The sequence below is a fragment of the Carcharodon carcharias genome, chromosome 2 (assembly GCF_017639515.1).
Source record: "Carcharodon carcharias isolate sCarCar2 chromosome 2, sCarCar2.pri, whole genome shotgun sequence".
Lineage (NCBI taxonomy): Eukaryota > Metazoa > Chordata > Chondrichthyes > Lamniformes > Lamnidae > Carcharodon > Carcharodon carcharias.
In genome coordinates, this window is record NC_054468.1 from 110,921,097 (window position 1) to 110,946,353 (window position 25,257).

Consider the following 25,257-nt stretch of genomic DNA (forward strand, 5'->3'; position numbering starts at 1 on the left):
GGCTGGCATGCTACCAGATGAGGGGATTCCTGTTGCTGCTGCTTCTTTGCTCTTCCTGCCTGGGGAGAAAAATGAGAAAGGGAACTGGGCTTCATTCTGGCACAGAAATGTTTTGCTCAGGAAGGCAGCCAGTTTGAATCACTTTGCAGTCAACTGCCCAGAAAGGAGCCAAACACACCCCTCAGGCCTTATTCATCAGAGTTCAAGTGAAAGTATAAGTGTACATACTGGACACTAAATGCGCCATATGGAATAATTTGTTATCAGTAAAATCATTTTGTTTTGCCAGTTGGCTCTGGATCAAGATCTATAATGTGCGAGAGACTCTCTCGCCTGCTGACATATGGCTTTAGTGCCCTATCCTCAACTGCGATTGCCTCCAGTCACCCCAGACCAACACCACCTAACACCTGCCTTAGTGCCGGGGAACTATTCCTCCTGACTGCTGGGTAGCGGTCTCCCACTGCCTGATATTTAATGACCAGACTGCTCCCTATGATTGGCTACTTGGCCATTTTGGTCAGGAGGTCAGCCAGCCATTAAAATCAACTGAGCCTCCCACTCAGGCAAGTCTATCACTCACCAGGCCATGTTCCTGCCCCGGGAGTTAAAATTGGCCCCAAACTTAGACAGTAACACTCCCAATTTAAAAAAAGCAAAAATTGTTCTATATAAGTATTGATTAGTGGCGACATTATATGCAGACAAATTGAGAGCAAAAATTGGATCGATCCCTTCCTGTGACAGTCTCTCTGTGGGGAAGCTCTGAGGAATCATTATAGCAACTGCTGCTCATCATAAAGAGATTCTTCTAGTAATATAACTGGGCCAAAAATTATGGGGAGAGAACAGCTTTCTTGTGAAATGGAATAATGAAAATGGAAAATAACCAGCTACAAGATGGAAAAACACAAGTATTGAAGATGTATTTAGCCAATGAAGAAGAAAATTGATGCGCATTCAGAGAAGAAAATTTATGAACTACCCACCTTCAATTGGAATGATGACATAACAGAACCAAAGATGTGGTTATAGCATCACCCTAGCTACCTTAATGCTGCATCAAAGGCTCAACTTTCATCTTGTACAGATGTGCATTAAACTCAAACTCCCCTCATTCATAATTGTGAAGAAGGAACACTCCTCACATGGATGAAAGGCTGCCTCTCCCCTTTAGCATTGAGGCACTTTAAGGGGGAGTCTCTGCAGTTGCCCAACCCCTCGCACTTCAACGTTTTAGGTTCTCACATTTGTCCTGGAGCAGCTTCCTAACACTCAACTCCCGTTGGTGGATCAGGACTAGGATGAATTCAGATTAATAACCTGAAAGCACTCCAGTTCTCAAGTCACCTCGCAGCTTCCTTGGTCCCTGCCCTTCAACCTGCAAGCCCCATAATTTATGCTCCATTGTGTCTGGCAGAAATTAATTCTTTCCTCCCCCCCACCACCAACCCCCCCACCCCCCCCACCTACCCCCCCACCCCCCACTTTGAGCCTTTCTTTCATTGCCGAAGGTTAAGTCAATGTAATCATAGAACCATAAAAAAGTTACAGCACAGAAGGAGGCCATTCGGCCCATCTTGTCCATGCCAGCCCAAGGACACCCAGGTGCCCTTTCTAATCCCACCTTCCTGCACCCGGCCCACAGCCCTGCAGCTTACAGCACTTAAGGTGCAGATCCAGGTACTTTTTAAAAGAGTTTAGAGTTTCAGCCTCTACCAGCAACTTGGGCAGAGAATTCCAGACACTCACCACCCTCTGCATAAAAAAGTTCTTCCTCACGTCCCCCCTAAACCTTCTGCCACTTATCTTGAATCTATGTCTCCGGTTCTATAATTCTTCATCAAGGGAAACAATTTTATCCTGTCCACTCTATCTATTCTTCTCATAACTTTGTACACCTCAATCAAGTCACCTCTCAGCCTTCTTTGTTCAAAGGAAAATAACCCCAACCTATGTAATCATAGAACCAAAGAAAAGTTTAAGCACAAAAAGGAGGCCATTCGGCCCATCTTGAGTTCTGTTGAAGGGTCATGAGGACTCGAAACGTCAACTTTGTTCTTCTCCGCCAATGCTGCCAGACCTGCTGAGTTTTTCCAGGTATTTCTGTTTTTGTTTCCCAACCTATCCAATTTCTCCTCGTAGCTACACTTTTCTAACCCTGACAACATTCTTGTAAACCTTCTCTGCACTCTTTCCAGAGTTATTACATCCTTCCTGTAATGTGGTGACCAGAACTGCACACAATACTCCAGTTGTGGCCTCACCAGTGTTTTATACAATTCCAATATTATATCCTTACTTTTATATTCTATACCTCTCCAATGAAGGAAAGGATTCCATATGCCTTCTTTACAACCTTGTCTACTTGAACCTAATCGTGGAGGACGCTGCTGTGATATATTTAGGCTTCAATAGAATGGTTTGACTTGGCCTTCGCAGGAGGTTACAGGTTACAACAAATGAAACTGGTGGACAATGACAGGTAGCGCATGCTCTTACGGAAGCTAAATACCACTGTAGCTGGAAATCTGAAACGAAAACGGAAGATGCTGGAAACGTCCAGCAGGTCAGGAAGCATCTGCGGAGAGAGAAAAAGACAGAATTAACAGGCAGAATTTTACTAGCTCTCAGCGAGATGGCAGGCTGGGAGGGGAGGGGAGGGGTGGGGTGGTGGCACAGGATGGTGGGTGCTGCCAGTGATATAGCGGAGAGCAGCATCAGGGATGGCAGTCCTGCCCCGGAAAAGATTCCCGGTGTCAGGTAGTGAGCAAGATTGGCCATCTTACACAGACACTGGCACTTTGTGAGCAGTCGGGCAGCCTCCTCCCTGTCTCAAGTTGGGAGGCCACCAGTTTCACCTGCTGCAGCCCAGAGACCATCAGAGCTCGAGGCTCTATGGCCCAGCAAATGGACTGCAGCCCCAACAATCCCCCTGGTGAGGTTTCCCCATCAACCCCCGATTTCTTTAAAATTCTTAGGGGTGAACCTTCTTCCTGCCGGGCGGGCGATTCAGGAGCGGGCAGGTGCGTAGCTGATCGCCACCCGCAATCGTCCGTGCGCTGCCATTTTGCATGGACGGGCCAATTAAGGCCCGCCCAGAGTGACTTGTATCCAGAAGCGCTGAGCACTCCCTGTGCGGGTGGGGGGAGGAGGGAAAGTCGGGGCCTGTGCTTTTTCATGCACGCACGCTAAAATCTCCCAGAGGCACGGAGCTGCCTCAGGGAGATTGATTTCATAATAAAACGTTGCAAAGAAGAATTGAAAAAATTATTCAGACGTGAGCTGGGACTTGTCAAAGATTTTTACTAAAAATTTTTGTCACATTTATAAATTCATCATAAAGCCTGAACCCGCCCGTGGATGAGGTTCCATGAAAAATGTGAAGGCCGCCTGGGCTCTTTGCCTGCCCCCCCTGCCAACCTTAAGATTAGACGGGCAGCCCTGTTAATTATTGCAATTGGTATTTAACAGGCGTTGACAGTTTGGTGGGAGCACAGCCAACTCCGGTGCGCAGCCGCCGAACTGAAGGTTGGAATGACACGCGGTGACGTCAGGACGCATGCCTGACCACAAGATTCAGGCCTTAATTTACTTGCGTGGAGGCCCACCCCAAGGTCTCCTGGCTACCTCAGCAGCATCCAGCTCTCCTGTTGGCATTGCTGAGGCTCCAGAGCTGCCGGGCCTCTGTTAGGACTGACAACATCAGGAGCCCACCCGCTCTTCTTAACCGGACAACGCAACCACAGGCTGGTCGATTTGGAGGCTGTCTGCAGTGAAATAGCCGAGCTGGTCCCGCTGCTAGAAAGTGCAGGCTCAGGACTCGCTTTTCACCCCGACACCAGGGGTCCTGAAGCTTGTGGTAAAATTCAGCCCATGTTTCGGGTCATTGACTTTTCTTCAGAACTTATTGTTAGAGAAGCAACAGCGTTTAAACAAGTACAGAGACAGCTAGGGAAAGGGTGACAGGAGTGGGGAAAGAACGAAAAGGAAAATATGTGATAGGGTGCAGGAGAGATTAAATGACAAAATAGATGATGGTTCAAGGCAAAAGGAGATGGCAATGAAATGAATAAAAATACAAAAGATGAAGGCACCTGTAGCTGGGGGCTTTTATAGATCAAAAGGATTGACAGCAAATGGAAATCCATTTGGACTAATCCTCGTGATTCCAAAATAAGAGATCTTCCACTTAGGATGGAGCTGAGAAGAAATTTCTTCTCTTAGAGGGTCGTCAGTGTTTGGGATTCTCTTCCCCAGTGAGCAATGGAGGCTGGGTCACTGAATATGTTGTATGTTGAGTTAGACAGATTTTTGATCCAAAAGTGAGTCAGGGTTACAGGGGACAGGGAGGGAAGTGGGCGAAGCAGACTCGAGGAGCCGAATAGCCTACTCCTGTTCCCATTTCTTAGGTTCTGCTCGTCATTAATATGCTGGATGAAATGATCTTAAGTGCTAATGGCATAAGATGATATAGGTCTCAGAATCACTTTAATCAGCTGAGGATAATATTGAAAGGAATTATAAGAGATTTGACGCCCAGGCATGTGGATAACAAATGATTTCCAATGGAGGTATCAGTGGGGCAAATATTAAACACATCTACAAATTAATGAGAGACTTTCAGCCGCTGGCTGCCTGGTCCTTATTGAAAAGTGTGTGTGTTGCTGGAAGTCAAAAGGCTAGCAGGAGCAGGGGAGTCTGTTTTGCCTGCTTCAATCAGTTTTCAGGCTGGCCTTTAATGGGTGCCCAGCACTTGCAGTCAAAGAAAGCAGGAGCTGTTCAGATACACAACTCAGGATCCTGAGTAAAGCCCTGATTACAGTTTCAAAAAGAGAGCAACAGAGCCCAGGTGGCATAGGCCAGTACTAGTTCCCTGGGCATGGTAAGGCTTAACTGGAGATCCTTAAAGAAACATCTCAAGGCCTTCCCAAGGAAAGGTTACTTTTGTGGAGGAAAACATTCTGGCCAGCAAGGGTAGGAATGCTCCTCCGAGCGCCACAGGCATCTCCCAGCCCCCGGTGCACTGTCATCCCATACTCATGTCCCCACCCAGCATCCATTTATCCAACAGGGGCCGCACCAGCCAGCTGGCTACATGCCCAGTCCGGCTAATTTTCCCAGCTGCCATTGTTGGCAGGCACTCTGTCTCACAATCTGTGGAAGCGAGGAGGACCCTTGCTGCAGAGCCCAGGTCAAGAGCTTGCATGAGGAGTCTTTTAACATGGCAAGCTGTTGCACAGCAGCTACCACACAATTCTGGCTGACCACGAAACTTGCCCACTCTTACCACCTGCCATAGGCGCATCAGAAGGATTTGCAGGTTGACAGCCAACCTTCTTTGCCACACAATAAACGCACCTCTCATGACCACCAAGTCCTGGGGTGGGACTTGAACTCGAATGCAGAGCTTCTGGCTTAGAGGTAGGGACTCTAACCACTATGCCATAAGACTGCCTTGGCTGGCACTGAGGGTGCATCGCCAATATTGCACCCGTTCGGGGCCCTAAGCAAACGTCTTTGAAAAAGTTCAAAATCATAAAAAGATACTCAAGTGACAGTGGGCAGTTCACCAAGACACCCTATGGCAAAAATCCAAAGTGGAGGCAGTGCTGAAGGTAACATTTGACTAGATTCCCCAAATATAGGCACAACTTACAGGTGAATTGTTAGAAATCGGGTTTTTGCTTTGACACAAGTGGAAGTTTACTATTTGTACCCAATTTTCTGAGAGCAGTTCACTAGGTATAAATGAAAATGCAGGTCCGGATGAGTGTAGGGAGCAGATTATTGATCGCACATTAGTGAAATTCGGGGTAGCATTCACCCATTTATATTAAGTGGAATTAAAATGTCATCCAAATGTATTTAGCATTTTCAGGTTAACATCATAAAGAGTCAATTTAAGACTTAAATATGCATGAACAACACGTCATTCAATGTCTCAGAATTTCTCATTTTGCAATGTTCATCCTTTAAATACAAACTTTACCACCCCCAAGCTACTCAGCATCCTGACTTGGAAACATATCGCCATTCCTTCACTATTGCCTAGTCAAAATTCTGTAACTCCCTCCCTAACAGCACTGTGGGTGTACCTACACCACATGGACTTCAACAGTTCCAGAAGGCAGCTCACCACCACCTTCTCAAGGGCAATTAAGGATGGGCAATAAATGCTGGCCCAGCCAGTGACACCCACATCCCGTGAATGAATAAAAAAAACCTTGACTACTGCCTCAGGTTTTATAGAGTTCTGAAAAATATTTATCTCAGCATTCTGAAACTTTTGCTCTAATTCCAGTATTTATCCCATATGGTCCAGGATATAACATCCTTCCAGATTCTGCACAGCAAATACATTCCTAATTTCTCTTGTGGGGGAGATGATTGTCATATCTTTGAAATGCTTCTTGCATTTATATTAAATTCCTCTCTGTAATACTAACAATAGTGGCTTTCTTAAATTTATGTTTTTGTTCTGGGCTCAACAACAGGTAGAAACAGTTTCTCCACATGTTGCCTTGCTCTCTCTCCCTTTCAGGTAACCTTTGCTATCACGTTTGGTCATTTCTCATATCTACACCATAACTTGAGACTGCCAATTTCCACCTCCACAACATCTCCTGATTTCACCCCTGCCTCATCTTATCTGTTACTGAAACCCTCATTTATGCCTCTCTTACCTTTAAGCTCGGCTATTCCAATGCAGTACTGGCCGGCCTCCCACATTCCGCTTTCTTTAAACTTGAAGTCATCCAAAACTCTGCTGTCCATCCACTTACACACACCAAGCCCAGAATCTTCCGGTCGGCGAGCGGGGGGGCGGGGCCTGCTCGTCGACTCATAAAATGACGCGGGATGACATCAGGCGGAACTCCCGATGTCACCCCACGTCATTTCCATTTTCAGGTCGGCGGGGGTGCAGCCGAGTCAGCTGCGCACCCGCCGACCTGTCAATAGCCTATTGAGGCCATTGAAAAAGTAATTAACATCATTAATGGACCCGCCCATCCAACTGTAAGGTTGGCGGGCAGGCTGGGCGCCCTGGCGGGCTTCAGAAAAAGCATGAAACCTGATCCATGGGCAGGATGAGGTTTCATGAGGCTTTTGAAATATTTAATAAAGGTTTCAGTAAAAGTTATGGACATGTCCCAACTCATGGGACAGTGTCAGGGAAATCTTGCTATCATTTGTTTAATTTTTTTAATTTGGAACCGATCTCCCCGAGGCTGCGCTTAGCCTCAGGGAGATCAGTGCATTCTTTCGGGCGCATGCATGAAAGAGTGCATTCTCGCTTTTGGGGAATCCCCCCTCCCACCCGTACTGGGAGCGCATAGCGCTTCCTGGCAGACATCAAACTGGGTGGGCCTAAATTGGCCCGCCAATTTAAAATGGCAGCCGCTCCCCCCCCCCCGCCCGCCATGATTGGGGATGCCGACAGGAGGTGTGCCTGACCGCACCCACTCCTGCACTTCCCCCCCAGCAGGGGGAATATTTTTCCCCAAGTCCCGTTCCCCTATCACCCCTTTGCAGGCTGACCTACATTGGTCCATGGTTAAGCAGCGGCTCAAATTTAAAATTCTCAGCATTGTTTTCAAATCCCTCCATGTCCCTGTAATCTCCAACTGTCCCACAACCCTCCAAGATATCTGTGCCCCTCTAATTCTGGCCTCTTGAGCTTCCCAATGGTAGCTACATCTTCAACAATAATGGCCCTAAACTCTGGAATTTCCTCCTTAAGCCATGCTGCCTCTCCCTTTCCTTCTTTAAGTGCTTCTTAAAACCTACCTGATTAATCAAGCTTTTCTCATCTGCCCTAATATCACCTTATGTGGCTCAATGTCTAAAGTTACTTTGTAACATTCCTGTGAAACACCTTTGTTTTATAATGTTAATGGTGTTATACAAACTGTTGTTGATTTTGTTGTAGGTATCAGCCTTGGCTCAATGGGTAGCACTTTCACTTCTGAGTCAAAAGATTGTGGGTTCTAACACTCATTCCAGAGACCTGAGCACATAATCTATCTTAACACCTCAGTGCAGTGCTGAGGAGGTGCTGCATGGTCAGATGTGAAGTCTTTAGGATGAAATGTTAAACCAAGGGCTTGTCTGTATTCTCAGGTGGACATAAAAGATCCCATTGTACAATACTAAAAAGAGCAGGCAGTTCTCTGGGTGTTCTTGACCAACAGCACTAAACAAATTAAATAGTCCTTGATTTTGTCACTGTCTGTGGGACTTTGCTGCACAAATTGGCTGACATGTTTGCTTACATTAAAAAAAATGACTACATTTCAAAAGTGTTTCATTCAATGATTTGGTTGGTCCTACAAGCCTGAAAGAGGCAACAGAAAAACAAACGTGTTGATATGATAATGCCCCCTATTTTCTCTGTTCAACATGATTGTCACTGTGATTCTCAATTACCCAATATTGAATCGTGGATGGAACGAAACATACTCCAGTGTATTAGCGGCAAAACTGAAGCCATCTTGTTTCGCTCCCAACTTTCTTCTCCAGAAACCGTTCTCCACCAACAATCCTCGCTCAGGCTGAGCATAAGAATATGCAACCTTGGTTGGCACTGAGTTTCAAACCCTGTAATCCATCATCGCTAAAGCCTATTGTTGCTGTCTTCGATTTATTTTCTTCACCACAATCCCCGATGTACTGAAATTCAGACCCATGCTTTTATACCTCCTTGCTCCATTCCCTCAATGCCCTCCTTGATAGCCTTGCAGCACGCTCCAAGCTCCCTACATAGTCTTCAACTGATCCATAACTCGACTGTTCATCTGCAGGTTGGTCCCACATAAAAGGTCAATATTATAAACATGCCAGCACTTTAGCTGAAAGGTATGGTGCAGTGGATAGCATCCCTACATCTGAGCCAGAAGTTCTAGGTTTGGACCCCACCCCAGGTGGCCAGGAAAGGTGCATTCATACAGTAGCCAAACAGATTGAATATCAACCTGCAAGCCCTCCTAATGCACACGCCAATGGCAGGTGGTAAAAGCAGGAGGAATTTCTTACGCACCCATGTGATGGAAAGAAAGCTGAAGCTGCTGCCGTTACTATGCATAGCCCCGGACTATAACGCATATATTGCCGTGGCAATTTGGACTCCCTGAGTAATCTGTAACACAACACTGCAACCTTAGATACAGATTCTACAAGAGCCTTACATTTAGAAGAGGCCATTGGGATGATAATTTAGCTGTAACTGCTTCAAGCAGAGGATGGTAAACATATTGAATTAACTGACAGGAGAGACAATGGAGAAATAAAATGGTGGAGAGTATGACAGGTATGATATTAGCCCCACCAACCAGGCGGGGTGGGCAGGTGCCAGTCTCCTGAGTCAAGCCTGCCGCTGGGCCATTTTTGCAGAGGCAGGATCGGGGTGGGGGGAGGGGGTGGGGGGAGGAGGAGGGGAGGGGGTTGCACAACACGGGTTACCCCACCCGCACATGACTGGAAACTGTCACAACTCACTTTGAGGCCAATTTGAGGAAGGCAGCTGGGATTTTCCAGTCAGCCTCCAGCTGCCTGGAGGCAGCCTCCCACTGGCAGGCCAGGGGTCCAGTGCTCCAGGCAGACCTGGGGACCCACCACGATGGAACCAGTTTTGATGAAAGGTCACCAGACCTGAACCATTAACTGTGTTTCTTGATCTCCAAAGATGCTGCCTGGATTTCCGCATTTTTTTGTTTTTACTTCAGATCTCCAGCATCCACAGTATTTTGTTTTTGTATTAGCCCATAATCCACTCCCTCTCCCCCACCCATGAAGGGGACCCTGCCCCCACGATCCCCAGCCGCCTGCCACTCACTATCTCTCTCACTCTCCTACTACACCTACCATCTCTTGTAGAGTTCTCTCTTGCGAAGTAGACCTCTCAACTGAAAGGCCTCCAGCCTAGGCCGACAGAGGGCAAGAACCCTACTTGAAGTTAAATTCTGCAGTTAAATTCTGAAGGATATTCGGAAAACCAGTTCCTCTGGTTTCCTGACCTGGCAGCAGGCCCTCTCCACCTCACCAAACGTCATCCGCCTCCCCACCCACCCACCCACCCACCCAAAAGCTGAGCACAGAACTGGCCTTCAGGCTGAAGTCCAGGCCCATACCTTTGTAGTAAAGACCAACTTCTGGGATTAAACACCATGGCAATGAGCATTCATACCGGGAAAAGATAGATTAGCATTTCAGGCTTCACCAGAGTTGCAATTTTTAGAATTTATGATTAAATTTATGATGTTGCCGATTACTTATTAACAGATTACGTGCCGCAACCAGATTAACTGCCTGAAGAACAAATAATTGCTTACGATTGTCCACACCTTTCCTGGATTTCCATTGTCTACTGAGTGACACATCTGTGAATGTTATCTTAATCACCGGCATGATTAGCAAGTGAATTAAATTCAATGTACCACTAGGTTTATGATCCAAAGAATCATGTCAACCAATGGTGGTTTCAACTTTAAATAAAATTGGTTTACCAGATGCCCCGTCCAGCATATCATCCTTCCTCACAGTAGCCATTGATTCTTTGACCCCAATTGAAAATGCTGTATTTGTAAGTGCAAGAGATTTTTAAAACGGATTTGCTGTTCTTGACTAAAGTTTTAGATGTTGCGATCTTCAGTGGGTATAACATATGCGTATGAGGTTTTACACCCTGTTTACCACAGTTTTTCAATTGTATCAAGTTGACGAACAACACACTTGGATGAAGTTGGGCTTCAAATTAAAATTCAGGCCACCTAAAATCTGAAGCAGAGCATCCAATTCCAAAGGAATTGTCCATTTATATGTGCAGTTCTGGTCACCTCATTACAGAAGGGGTGTAATTGCGTTAGAGAGGGTACAGAGGAGATTTACGAGGAGGTTGCCAGGACTGGAAAATTGTAGCTTTGAGGAGATATTGGAGAGGCTGGAGTTGTTTTCTTTGGAGCAGAGGTGGGTGAGGGGAGATTTGATCGAGATGTACATAAATGCGAGGGGCCTGGATAGAGTGGATGGGAAGGGCCTATTTACTTTAGCAGAGAGGTCAGTGACCAGGGGGCATCAATTTAAAGTGATTGGTAGAAAGATTTAGGAGGGGGAGATGCGGAAAGATTTTTTCACCCAGAGTAGGGGTCTGGAACTCTCTGCCTGAAAGACTAGTAGAGGCAGAAACCCTCAACTCATTTAAGAGGTGTCTGGATATGTGCCTAAGTGCCATAACCTGCAGGGCTACGGACCAAATGCTGGGAAATGTGATTAGGTTGAGTGGCTGGTTTTTCAGCCGGTGCAGGTACGATGCCCAAATGGCCTCTTTTGGTGCCGTAAACTTTACCTGATCCTATATTAACCTTAGTTGTTTTCTTTTGCTTGTTATATCAACATGAGTGATTCCATTAATTTTTTTTTTACTCCTTTTGTAAACACTGTGCACACAACACATGAACTCAAGAAACTTTTATAAGCCGGCTGAAAGGAAATTAATCAATTGCTGTCAACACTGAGCTCTGGAAAATGGCTTCATAATTTGCATAAATCAATCAGTACAGCCCTAATATTGCGTCATGAAACTCCTTGATGTCTGATCTTCCTTCATTGCTTTTCATAAGCCATTGAAACCCTTAGTGATTAATATGATCACATGTCAAGACAAGAGGGGGAATTTTAACTTCATCCATCCAGTGGAAACAAGGCAGAATGAGAGCTAAATCTAAGAGGTACACTTACTGCACTTTTCCTGCCCCACAAATATTTTAAGGCTGTTGTTTTCTTGTGTCATGAGGCACCCACCCAACTCATATATGCAAATCAAGACTCTACATAAGTAGGACCCTGACGCTGTATCAACAGGCTATTGAGCAGCTTGTTTGCTACGGATGGACACCCAGCAGAAGGCTCTGTAAGGCAAGTGTAAAACTTATTTTTTGGAGCATTTTGGTGGAAAACTTCCTACTCCTCTGGGCCCTAAAACGGAAGTTTGGGCCCTGCATGCTGCCCCAGGTAAATCCCTCTTGAACATGTCAAACACTGCGACCCCCTCCCCGCATTCCCCTCCTTCCACAACAGTCCCACTTCCAGGTTGGAAGATGGTGTATAGTGGTAATATCACTGGACGGTTCAGGTAAATGTTCTGGGGCCATAGGTTCAAATCCCACCGTGGCATCTGGTGAAATTTAAATCCATTCATAAATCTAGAATTGAAAGGTAGTCTCAGTGGTAGCGATTGTAAGTAAAATCCTTCCTACTGTTTTAAGGATTACGCAATTGTACTGATGAATCAGCCCTAAGCGTAGGTAATCTTATGGGCGGAGCTTTCTAGTCATGGACCTGGCTCAAGCATATAGCTTCTCCTAGAGCTCTGTAAATAAAGTTAACTGTTTCTAACAAGAAACCTGTCCTGGAGACCAAGTTTATTACAATTGGCAATGAAGATAAATAGCCCTGACACTGCATCTCATCCCTGAATGTGAGTATATCAATTTTTAAGCAAATAAAGGAAAGTACAATCACCAGCCCTGCTACCCTTTGGCAAAATCGACCATGGAAGACTAGAACCAGTATGTAGAGCGCCGAGGGTTTTATTTTGTGGCAAATGAAATAACAACGGAGGAGAAACAGGGAGAAATTCTTCTAAGTGTCTGCGGGAGCAAGACATAGAACCTCATCCAGAGTCTGACAGCCCCAAATGTGCCCAATTCCAGATCTTTTAATGAGTTAGTAGACCTTGTGAAGACACATTTTCAGCCTAAGCCATTGGTGATTATGCAAAGATTCAAGTTCAACTCCAGAGTAAGGGCTCCAGGTGAGTCAATCGCAATTTATATTGTGAAGCTGAAACAGTTGACTGAGCACTGTGACGTCAGAGATACTCTCAATGACGCATTGTGAGGTCGTCTGGTTTGTGGTGTACGACGAGGCTGTTCAGTGCTGTTTATTTTCAGGAGTTAATATTGACCAGGAGGGCATCATGGAAATAGCGCTAACAATGGAGAGTGCTGACAATGGAGAGTGCTGAGAGGGACTCACAAGCTTTACAGACTGTGCAACATGGCTCCGTTCTTCAGCTGAGGCGGGAACCCAACTCTGGGCATGGTGCGAAGTCCAGGGAGACAACCACGAAGCAGGAAACAGTCTCTGCCGCTCAAAAAACAAAAAGGAATACTGGAAGCATCTCACCAGCGATTCAGAAATTAATTTGTTACCAATGTGAGGGTAACCATGTACCGGTAACCTGCAGATTGAAAGAGGCAGAATGCCATTACTGCCCACAAAAAAGGGCATGCTATAAAGCAATGCAGGACAAAATCAAGACAGCCAATCAGACAGCAGGCCAGGACAATTAAAGTCCATAATATAACTGAACCAGAAGCTGCTGATACTGATATCTATTCTCTATATGGTCTCAAGGCAGTGAAAACTAAACCAATCACCATCACCCTTCAAGTGAATGGGAAGCCTTTAGTCATGGAGGTTGATACAGGAGCATCGACCACAGTGGTGGGAGAACACATCTTTAAATACCTAAGTGAAGGTACTCAGTCACTGAATCTGGATCAAGCCATGTCTCAGCTGAAGACGTACACTGGAGAGGCAATACTGTGAAAGGCGTCACCTCTGTATCTGTAACCTGCAGGCAACAGACAGCTCAGCGTCCAGTGGTTGTTGTAACAGGTGAAGGACTTAGCCTTCTGGGCTGCAATTGGTTAAAAGAAATTAAGCCCTACTGGTCAGAAATTTTTTCAAGTGAGGACAGGAGGAATTCCTGAACTGTTAAGGAAGTAAGACAATGCGTTTCATGATGGATTGGGAAAGATAAAAGGTATACAAGCAAAAATATATGTAGGTTCGGATACAACACCCCGGTTCATTAAGGCCAGACCTGTGCCTTACACCATGGAGGAGAAGGTGGATGCAGAATTGTGCCACTTAGAGAAGTTAGGCATAATCCAGCCAGTCCAATTTTCAGAATGGGCAGCGCCCACAGTCACTGTGATGAAACCAGATCAAACTATTCACATTTGCAGAGACTACAAATTAACTGTGAACAAGGCTGCTAAGTTAGATAAATATCCAAAGAACCATTGAAAGCTTACTACAAGGAGTTCTCCGTGTTGCAGTGTAACTGGCTGACGTCCTGATCGCAGGTTCAACAGAAGCCAAACATTTGGCCAACCTGGAAGAGGTTTTAAGGATATTTTTGGAGGTTGGTGTATGTTTGAACAAAGAGAAGTGTACTTTCCAAGTGACTAAAGACACTTATTTAGGTCACCAAGCAGTTGCCCAAGGGTTGCATCCAGTAGAGGAGAAAGTCGGGGCAATCAAGGAGGTGTCCTCTCCTACCTGTGTCACTGAGCTCGTCTTTTTTTGACATGATAACTTATTATAGTCGCTTCTTGTCTAATTTATCAACTGCGTGTTAGCCCCATTACACTTATTATTAAAGAACCATCGATGGTCATGGAAGGTGCAACAGGAAGAAGCCTTCATAAAAGTCAAGAAGCTATTACACTCATTATGTCTACTAGCACATTATGACCCATCAGAAGAATTAACATTAGCCTGTGATGCATCTCCCTACGACGTGGGAGGGGTATTGTCACACAGGATGGAAGATGGGGCAGGATTTCATATTGAGAGAGCGGGCACGTGCCCAACCTGCTCAAGCGTAAAATGACACGCGATGATGTCGGGCGAGCGTCCCGATGTCATCACCCACTCACACATTATTTTGGTCAGTGAGCATACGTGGGAGTCAGCAGTGCGCCTGCCGACAACTAAAAAGCCTATTAAGGCCATTAAAGTAACAATTGAATGAAATTTTTCGCTGTCCGTCCAACCTTATGGTTGACGGGCAGGTGAGAAGGCCAAGCGGCCTTTGGGTTTTTTTTAGGAAGCCTCATCCATGGGCAGGATGAGGTGTCCAACAGCAAGGTCATTTTCTTTTAAACAGTGAAAACATTTTCATTTTTGAATTTTTAAATCTTCACCTTGCTTTCATCACGCGCACACGTTGGAATATTGTTGTGGGGAGCAAGAGTCGCCATCCCTTCGCAAGGAAGAGAACCACTGTTGAGAGTTTCACAGTGCGCATCCAGGCATTTCGAAAATGAAGACCCTTGCGCGAAGCTATGTCTGGTGCCCAGGTTCAGACAGTGACATAGAAAAACATGGTTAAACACTGTCTCCAGTGTCAGCAACAACAGAAGCTGCCTGTTTCAGCTCCACTGCATCCATGGGAGTGGCCTGGTCGACCCTGGGTTAGACTACATAGTTTATATGTAGGGCCATTTTTAGGTACCACATTTTTATTGATCATCAAACTGCATGGATGGATGTGTAAGAATTTAGATCACCGACATCATGCACGGCTATTGAAAACCTGCACCAATGTTTTGGTGTACATGGCCTACTGGAAATCATTGTTTCAGATAACAGTATGTCTTCACCAGTCTGGAATTCCAGAGATCCATGAGCTCAAATGAGATTAAGCATATTAACGCAGCCCTCATCCAATGGGTTAGCAGAAAGGGCAGCACAAATTTTTAATGAAGAAATTATCCGAAGAAGCACGACTTTCACAATTTCTTCTCAACCATCGTACGACTCCTCATGCAACTACGGGTTCAACACTGTCTGAATGATTGATGAAACACTGCCTTCGTACAAGGTTGAGTCTCGTGTTCCCTAACTTAGAGGGGAAGGTAGAAAAGAACCAGAGTAGTCAGAAAATGGATCATGATATTCCCATTAAAGCTCAAAAATTTACTGTGGGAGAGACAGTTTTCATGTGAAATTTTGGAAATGGACTTAGTTGGGCCCCTGGTATAATTGCCTCTGAAACAGGACCAAATGGAAGTGGAAAACCTGATTGATTGAAAACATGTGGATCATCTGAGGAGTAGAGAGACACTCCAACAACCAGTTACTCTACCTAAAATTGAAGTCAAACCTTTAACCCCTGAGGTGCCAGGTCGACATGGAACAATACCTGATGTCTCTGTTGAATTAGTTAATTCTGAACTGCCACTACTTAAGGATGTTCCTGATGCTGCAGTTCCTGATCAAGTCGATCCAGTGGGAGAATCTCAAGCCATAGGGTCACTTCAACTGAATTAGAAAACCCCTCAGAGACTTAATCCATAATTGCATGAACTGTGTATATTTGTATATATTACAGGTTAAGATATTCTTGTAAATAAGAGATGTAAAAAAAAAGGGAGGAATGTAGTGATTGGAAGTAAAACCTTTCATATTGTTTTAGGGATCATGTGATTTTACTGACGAATCAGCCCTAAGCACAGGTAATCTTAGGGGAGGAGTTTTCTAGTTGTGGTCCTCTTTCAAGCATGTAGCTTCTTCTAGAGCTCTGTAAATAATGTTAACTGTTTCTAACCAAAAACATGCCCAATGCACCAAGGGTTATTACAGTGGTGAACATGACAATTATCATTAATTGCTGTGAAAACTCACCTGGTTCACTAATGCCTTTCAGGGGAGGATATATGCCATCCTTACCCAGTCTGGCCTGCATTTGACTCCAGACCCACTCAACTGCCTAGAAGCTCCTCAGCTCAAGGGTAATTAGGGATGGGCAACAAATGCTGGCCTTGCCAGCGACACCCACATCCCATGAAGTAATAATTTTTAAAAAGCCCGATGCCCCTGGGCTGACCAACCTTTTGTGGGCCCAAATCCAGAGAACTGCCTCTGGATACTATTTTAAGTGGAATGTTAATGAGGCTTGTTCGATAAAGGGACCAGACCTCACACTTCATCTCTCACAGGGCATCTCTCATGCACTGGAGACGACACTTCCTGTTTGGACATTATGAAGATAGATTGAAGAAGTTGGGACAGCTCCAGCCTGTTGGGAACATGGAAAAAGGTTTATGTGGATTTAAGAAGTGGGAGTTTTGATGAAAATCTATTGCACAGCAATGAAATTTTTAAAAATACTAACATTTCTCTACCGAGCCCAAGTTACAGCTTTTCATCTGCCTGGCCAATTTGAAGGTACACATTCTTTCCTTTTATACAAATCATTCACAGGCTCCCCTCATATCCTACCTCCATTTCCACTCCGCCCCATTAATTGGATTTGGGGAGCCTGGAAATGAAACCTTCCCAATCCCACATCCTCTGTGAAAATCCATCCCTATTTCTTTTCCTATTTTATTCACAATCATAGAATTGTTGTGGCGCAGACGGAGGCCATTCGGCCCATTGTGTCTCCAAATGAGCAATTCACTTGGTGCCATTCTCCTGCCTTCTCCCCGTAGCCCCTACATATCTTTCCTTTTCAGATAACAGTCTAATTCCCCTTTGAATGCTTGATTGAACCTATCTCTGCCGCACAATCAGGTGAAAATGTTTTTCCGCATATCGCTTTTACTTCTTTTGCCAATGGTTTTAAATCTGTGCCCTCTCATTCCCGATCCTTTCACGAGTGGGAACAGTTTCTCCCTATCGACTCTATCCAGGCCCCTTGTGATCTTGAACACCTCTATCAAATCTCCTCTCGGCCTTCTTATACACACACATACGAGCAAGGAGCAGGAGTAGGCCACTCGGCCCCTCGAGCCTGCTCTGCTATTCAATAAGATCATGGCTGATCTGATTGTGGCCTCAACTCCACATTACGCCTAACCTGATATCCTTTGACTCCATTATTAGTCAAGAATCTATCTACCTCTGCCTTAAAAATATTCAATTGCCCAGCCTCCACCACTCTCCAGGAAGAGAGCTCCAAAGACTAACAACCCGCAGAGAAAAAAATTCTTCTCATCTCCATCTTAAATGGAAGACCCCTTATTTTTAAACGTGTCCTCTAGTTCTAGTCTCCAAGGTAAACAGTTTCTCCAATCCATTTTCATAATTGAAATTCCTCATCTCTGGAACCATTCTTATGAGTCTTTTCTGCACTCTCCAATACCTGCACATCATTCCTAAAGTACGATACCAGGACTGATGTTCTATTCTCACATCAACAACAACTCAATTTATATAGCACCTTTAACATAGTACAATGTCCCAAGGTGCTTTGTAGCTGTGAACAGACAAAAAAATTGACACTGAGCCAGAGGAGGAGATGGTAAGACAGATGACCAAAAGCTTGGTCAGAGAGGTAGACTTTAGGAGGCATCTCCAAGGAAGAGAGAGAGGTAAAGAGGTGGAGAGGCTTAGGGAGGGAATTCCAGAGTTTAGGCAGAAATAAAGGAAATTGGCTTTCGGTCAAAACAGTTGCTTACAGCCAGTATCCAACACATTCAAAATGTCAAGTGACAAATACCTAATGGATCTTTGATTGTTCCACTCCATTACCCTAGTCCCTGATGGTATCCTCCATAAAGCATTACTTCAAAAATATAAATGATATATCCAACTGTGCCATAAACAACAGAACTCCGTAAAAGTTAATATTGAGTTTAAATGCTTTAATCCATCAACCAATTCTGACTAAAATCACCACCTTATGGCTGATTGGGACCTGGAGATGTTTGGTGTTTTGCGAAAACAAAAGATGTCAGAGCCAGCATGAAAATCTCTGCTTGGGAATAAAAACTGGAAAACTCTAGAAACACCAGGCAAATCTGTCAGCACGTGAAGAGGAATGACAACTTGATTCTGATGAGGGGGCTTCCAATGGGAACTTAAACCTGTCTTTTCTGGTTTCAGGTGTGGACAAGCCTGTTGTACAATTTCAACATCTCGACTACAACGAATTACAGTTTCACCATAGGAGATTAATCATAATTGCACTGATACTCAGTGCTGGGAATTCAAACGTCATGACGACTGTAGCATACCATTGCTGGCTCTTTCCTGCTCAGGACCATTTAAGCACATAACTGTCAGTCTAGTATATAAAATTGATAAAGTGATGATAGGAGACTGGTTGACATTCAGCAAACAAAACAAGAATTGCTAACTTTCCCTGATTGGCAAGAAAGCAGCAAAGAGACCAGTTAAAGTGGGTTCGGCTCCCTTCTCACTCCATTTCTCCTCTTTTGGCTGCTGCTTTCTCTGGTGGCCTCATTAACAAATGCAAACTGCTAATGTTTTAAAATGTTCTGGAACAGGCCGCCCACTGCCAAAGCCCGCTGGCACTAACTTTTCTCCACTGAGCCAAGAGGAGGAGGCAGACCCGACAGAGCATCCAGGCTTTTGCTGCCTCCAGCTCCTATCTTTGCCCCACCACCACCAAACCACCACCCCCACTTCAAGACCCTCACTACAAACCCCTCCTGGACTTAACTGTTGTCCTCTAAACCCCCAATATTTCCCCTTCAACAACCCTCCCCCTCACACCCCTACTGCCCGCTTCCCACAAGATACTGATGGACTGTCAATGGGGCCCCTCAACTAAAATCTGCGGGACCAGCGCCAAAGGGGCTTCTGAGCAGGACGGTCATGCAGTCTGCTCATGCCAGGAATTAAAATTGATTTCAAAGACCACATGTAACCCATTCAGTGAATTCCTCATTCGCAAATTCCATGGAAACACGTAGTTGTAATTCCCATGAACATACTAAAGCCACAGGAGGTCAGTTTGTTAAGTACTGAAACGCAGGGACCATTTCTTCTGCACAGCACTAGTCACAATACACACACTACAGGCGGCCTTGGCCTTTGTGCCGTGCTGGGATATTCACACAAGAAAGAAGGTCCAGGGAAAAGACAGTTTGCCAGCTCCCTGGTGCTGTGATGCCTTCAGCTATTTCTCCCACACCGGCAGGCAGTGCTTTACCTCTGCCTTAGTCTGGCAGTAAGGGTAACCACCGCGAAATGGGGTCAGTCAGTTAACAGCGGCAGTGCGGCTGGCACCACTTTGACAGAGGCCTACTGCCGGCCAGGCATCCAAACCACCCGCTTTCAGGCAATGGATCCCTTTTAGTATCAAAATCAGGCTCCTATGATGCAGTTTGGGCCTGTAGCTATTAGAGTTTAGAAGAACGAGAGGAGATCCTGAAGGGACTGGCTGGATGCTGAGAGGATATTTCCCCTTGTGGAGAAGTCTGAAACTAGGGAACAAAGTTTAAAAATTAGGGGTCTGCTATTTAAGGCTGAAACAAAGAGAATTTTTTTCTCTGAGGATCGTTAGTCTGTGGAATTCTCTTCCCCAGAGAGAAGTGGAGGCGGGGGTCATTGAATTTATTCAAGATGGAGTTAAGTTTTTTGATTGAAGAGAGTGTTAAGCATTAAGGCAGATAGGATAGGGCAGTTGAGGCCACCATCAGATCAACCATGATTGAATGGCAGAGCAGGCTTGAGGGGCTGAATGGCCTACTCTTGTTCCTAATTCATGTATTCTTATGAGCCTGCACTGTCCCTGCTTCATGAACCATGGAAGATAAGGGATCCTCCAAAGGTGAGTTCTGAATTATTGTTTTTTAGGTTCCTGAGGAACAGGCATGCTCCTCTTAAAGCAGCTGGTTCCTGGCATGAAGCCACAATTGGACTGCATCACTAGGGAGTGTTTTTGGCAGCCTGATACTCACCGTCCATGTTTCACTGGCATGGTTCATGGAAGCCTGGAATATGCAACTGTCCCGAGGGATGTCAAGTCTGCAGCTGGAAGACTTGATCCTCCTCAGTCCTCTTCACTATTATCTCCATGGCTTGCAATGTCCATTGCTTTGGTGGAAATCCTGTCAGAGAGGGGAGATTGGGTGAGCATCATTCCCTTTTGGTTAAAGAGACAAAGGAGGGAGTGAGTGGAACATTGTGATTCACAAAATTCCTCCAGCAACATTGTCGGTGCTCAGTCATTCCTAGGACAGGCAAAGGTCACCTCAGGATCTCCCATGACAAGAGTCAAATGTAAACCCACTAGCTCCAGGGCTTTTTCTTTATAAAAAGGTATAAAGTTGCTCTTGCCACTTGCGGTGTCCAGCTTTTGGTGGGCATTGCGTACTAAATATCCCTGTGAAGCACTCAGTAAAGGAGGGTAAGTCTGGCAGTTAAGGAGCAGTGGCAAATGTCAGAGGGGAGGTGAAGTTAGAGATGCAGATGGAGGAGCAGTGATGATGTAAAAGTGAACAAAGGGGCCTTGGTGTTGTGCAAGGCACAGTGGCACATTGTTGGAGGTATTGTTGTGAATCAGGAAAGCTTTGTATCTATACTACATAACAAGAAGTCGAAGGTGCCCCTAACCAGAGAGCATTATGAAGAGGTAACATGAAGAACTAATTTAAGAGGGTGAAGAGTGCGCTATGCCCATGGGAGAGGTGGGCTTTGTGTTGCCTTCCCTACTCTCCTAAAGACATGGAAATTCTTGGGGCTTTGTCTGCTGCCCTGGGGATGAGTTAACTGGCAACTAATGGCACTGCTGCATTTCAAAGTTGTATAAGTGTTATCTCTGCGGTGGCACCGCCCCCTGCCCCTCCCAACTGCCCCCCATACTCAATAATCTCCTGGTTCTGCCTTCTATATCCTCTGCAAAAGGCAGGAGGTCAGGATGAATAATGCTCACTCTTCATTCCTGACTCTGTCTTTCCCTGCTGCAATTTGGGCACAGATTCCACATGAATATTCATTCTCCTGTCCAAGTGTAATAAACGGTTATTGGTATGACATGCAGTGGAGGCGTTCCCGAGAGTAATGAAAGAAGCAAGCAATGTTCCTGCCTGATCTGCCTGTCTCCCAGTGTCTTGATGAATAATGTAGGCTGAACAGTGCAATAAAAGTTGCACAGCAGTTTCCTGGCAATTCGACGACTTTGCACCAGCTTTGCAGTGCTTTTACATGAATATGCAAAGGAGAACTCAGGTAGTACCCGACGGAGGAAACTTCCGTGTATCTCCCGCTGAAGGTCAATAGCAGATGGAACACTTTAAAAGTGCAAATTGAGAAAATTCTGGACCACAATCTTTGAACACTTTAGTACCAGGATATCACTGTTTCCTCTTACTAAACTGACTCAGACGTCTCAATTTAGGATCTTTTCCTCCAGCGGGTTCTAAACTATTGTCTTTTTCACACTCCTCTCACGGTCTCTTTTAAAAAATTAAAAGCTCTCAGGGGAAAAGAAGTCTGGGTCAACTGCAAATATATAAAATAAACTGGCGCTCAATGAAGTGGCAGGAGAGAAGAAACAATTAGCGACTGCAAAGAAGCAGGAAAAAAAAGTGAAAAAATTGGCTGCAACTTCAGAAAAGCAGGAAGGATGGAGCAGAAGTTTGTTCAGGAGCAAATCAAAAGCCAGCCAGGCCACCTAATCCGGCTCCATTTGATCAATTGAAAAATTTTGCATTCCATTGTATTCTCTCACCTACTTCTCCCTGCTCCAGCTGTAGGAAGGAAAAACATGGGGCGTGATTTTTAGGCCTCACAAGAGGCCAGGAATGGAGGCAGATAGGGCCTGAAAAGCCTGCACCAGCCACCCTTGCCTGCTCCCTGACCATGTTCCGAGCAGGCAGCCCATTCGCCTCGTTAAGGGCTGTTAATGGGGGCAGACTTGAATCTCCCAGTTGGCCTCCAGTGCAAATGAAGGGTTGGTCAACTGCCTGGAGGTGGGCACCCAGCCACAGGCTGGGGTAGCAGCACTCCAGGCAGCCCTCCCTGCCCACCTGAGTGTTGGTGGGCTGGGCAGCAGCCAAAGGCCACACTCTCCCCCGCCCCGATTCAACCACCCACCCCTCCCTGCAGCGATGGCTTGGCTGCTTTCTTATTTTTAATTCATTTTTTAAAGAAAGTTGACAAGTGGGCACCTCCATGTTGGAGCGCCCTCTCAGTTATTGACTATTCATTAGTTGGCTGCCCCTCAAACTAGAAGGCCTCTGATTGGCCCTCCAGCTTTGAGTGGCAGCCTGCCGTCCACAATTGGACAGGGAACCTGAGGGGGCACCTGGGTCAAAATCCAGAGTGGCTGTTCCCCTGCCACCCCACCCCCCACCCCCACCACCCTCTGGGGTGGTTGCGAGACCAGGAATCAGTCGTGACACATGTTTCCCATTCCCCTAAGTGAGAATTCAGCCCCTGCTGTGGGGAGTTGTTGGGAAAGTCAGTGTTAAGAAGGAACATTCAGCCCTGGTTTCTCCCTCCTCCCAGCCTTCCCCTTGCAAGAGGACTGATTCCAATTTTTTGAAAGAAAAATTGCCCTACCACTTACTTGGGGTCCAGGTCAACTTGGCTTGCTATGAGCTCTGTCTGCTGCCCACATCCCTGCCACCCCCTGCCCAATGTGGCCCACTTGAACTCATCTGGGGGCAGATTCATTGCCCTCAATGTACCAGCCCCCAACTAATGCTTCCTGTGAAGTGGCTTGTCAAAAATGATCTGTTTTTCTTCATATTTGACAATCACCTTGCAACTAATACTTCATTATGCGCAGCTTAAAAGACCATAAGATACCAAAGCCTGATTTAAAAACAAGCAGCAATAAAAGTTCAGACTTAAGGTCAACAGATTTAAATTTACAGCCAAAAGGCAGATGAGGGGAGAAGGTTTGTTGCTGATAAAAGTTGTGGATGGAGAAGACAAATGTAGTGTGAATATTGCCAAACCCTGCACTGTCTTCATGTTTATGCACCAAAATCATAAGACAATAACGCTTTCATTTGATTCTCAAGATCTTTATGTCAAAAATCAAAGCAACATTAAGCGGAATTAGTTCCCACCCGTGATTTGTCAGTATTATCATATATACTCGAGTAATAGCCAGACCTCCAGACCTTTGCCAAGAAATCCTTCATTTTTGTATACTTTGTGTAAATATCGACCCCCAAACTTTCCAAGGAGGCTCCGCTCCAACTCATTGTCCCGTCTGTGTTCAGGGTAACGCAGCAGGATTTGAGTTTTCTGACCTTTCTGCATCAGCGCTAGGTCGCAGAGTGCAATTCATCCACCGAGATGGCCGGGGAACTTTAGTCAATGTTTAATTTCTGATGGAGATGACGGGAGGTAAGATTGGAACAGACTGCGCAGTTTTCCCATCAGTGGGCAGGCTCGGCAGGAGCGGCCATGAATCAGACCGCCGCCCGCGATCAGGTCACAAGCGCCACTTCATGTTGGCTGGCCAATTAACGGGCAGCCAGTGAGAGTCGGATGCTGCAGCACTCAGCGCTGCCTGTGTGGATGGGGGGCGGTGGAGACCGAGCTCGGAACATTGCGCATGCACGCGTGCAGTAAAAGCTCCCTGAAGGCACAGAGCTGCCTCGGGGAGCCGAAGCTTTTTGCAAATAAAAAATAAAAGAATTTACAAAAGTTAATAACATGCCCCCTCATGTGACCCTATCACACGAGTAGGGACGAGTTACAAATTAGTTCGAAAAATTTTAATTTTTTCAGATCACTGATTGAAGTCTCATTCCGACCGTGGATGAGGTTCCGCAAAAAATCCAAAGGCCATTTGGCCTTTTCGCCTGCTCGCCAACCGCAAGGTTGGATGGGCAGCAAAATATTTCCATTCGATTAGATCTTTAATGGCGTTAATAGGCCTGTTAATTGTCGGTGGACGTGCAGCCGACTCCCACACGCACCCACCGACCGAAATATCGAGGTCGTCAGGACGCTCGTCAAACGTCATTTTACGCTCGTTCAGTTCGGGCGTGCACCTGCCCAACAAGTGGAATATTCTGCCCAGTGCGTTTGAGCCGTGAGCATATTAAACTTTCCCAGAAATGGAACTAACCTGACTGAGCTGCCATGAACATTCCAATGGCCCCATAGGGAAAGGAAAGGTATTATAAAAAGCTTTCCTTTTAAGGCTTCCTTCTTACCCCAATCCACTGCCTGGTGAGCCACAGGTATCTGAAACTGAGACTGAAAACCCAACATGGTTCCTGCTGGCTGTCTGAACCACGAGCATTGATAGCTGAAAGTAAGCCCTTGAAAACGTGCCCTTTGTAAAATATAACCCCTTAGCTTGTTGCCTAAAAAAGGGTTTCAGAGATTTGACATTTACACGAGTACATACAATATCTCTTTCAATATAAAAGAAAGTTTTAGCAGCACACTCAAAACGTAATGGTTCGCCACCGACCTCACCATTGACACAGGCAGGGTCCACATCCTCACCAGTCAGCACGATGGCACACTCCTCAAAGTGAGTGAGGGGCCTAATGTGGGCCACTCCACCCCCAGGCTGGGGCCTCTTCCTCCTGTCGTGAGCCAGCTTCTCCTGCATGAAAACAGATGGAGAGAGAGAGTTAGAGCAGGACACATGGCACTGTGTGGAATGTTTGTGGGATGAGGGACAGGATGAGGGCGTGAGATCCAGAGGATATGAGCCTGATGGAAATGTGAGGG

General features: G+C 45.7%; 1 long non-coding RNA gene across 1 annotated transcript; it reads right to left on the reverse strand.

Moving 5' to 3' along the window:
• On the reverse strand, positions 1 to 25,044 carry LOC121288229. The gene is made up of 3 exons (XR_005945333.1): positions 24,997 to 25,044; positions 20,508 to 20,657; positions 1 to 59 (listed from the first exon to the last, which is right to left on the reverse strand). It is a non-coding gene; the product is annotated as an uncharacterized LOC121288229 (long non-coding RNA).
• Between the last annotated feature and the right edge of the window lie 213 nt (positions 25,045 to 25,257).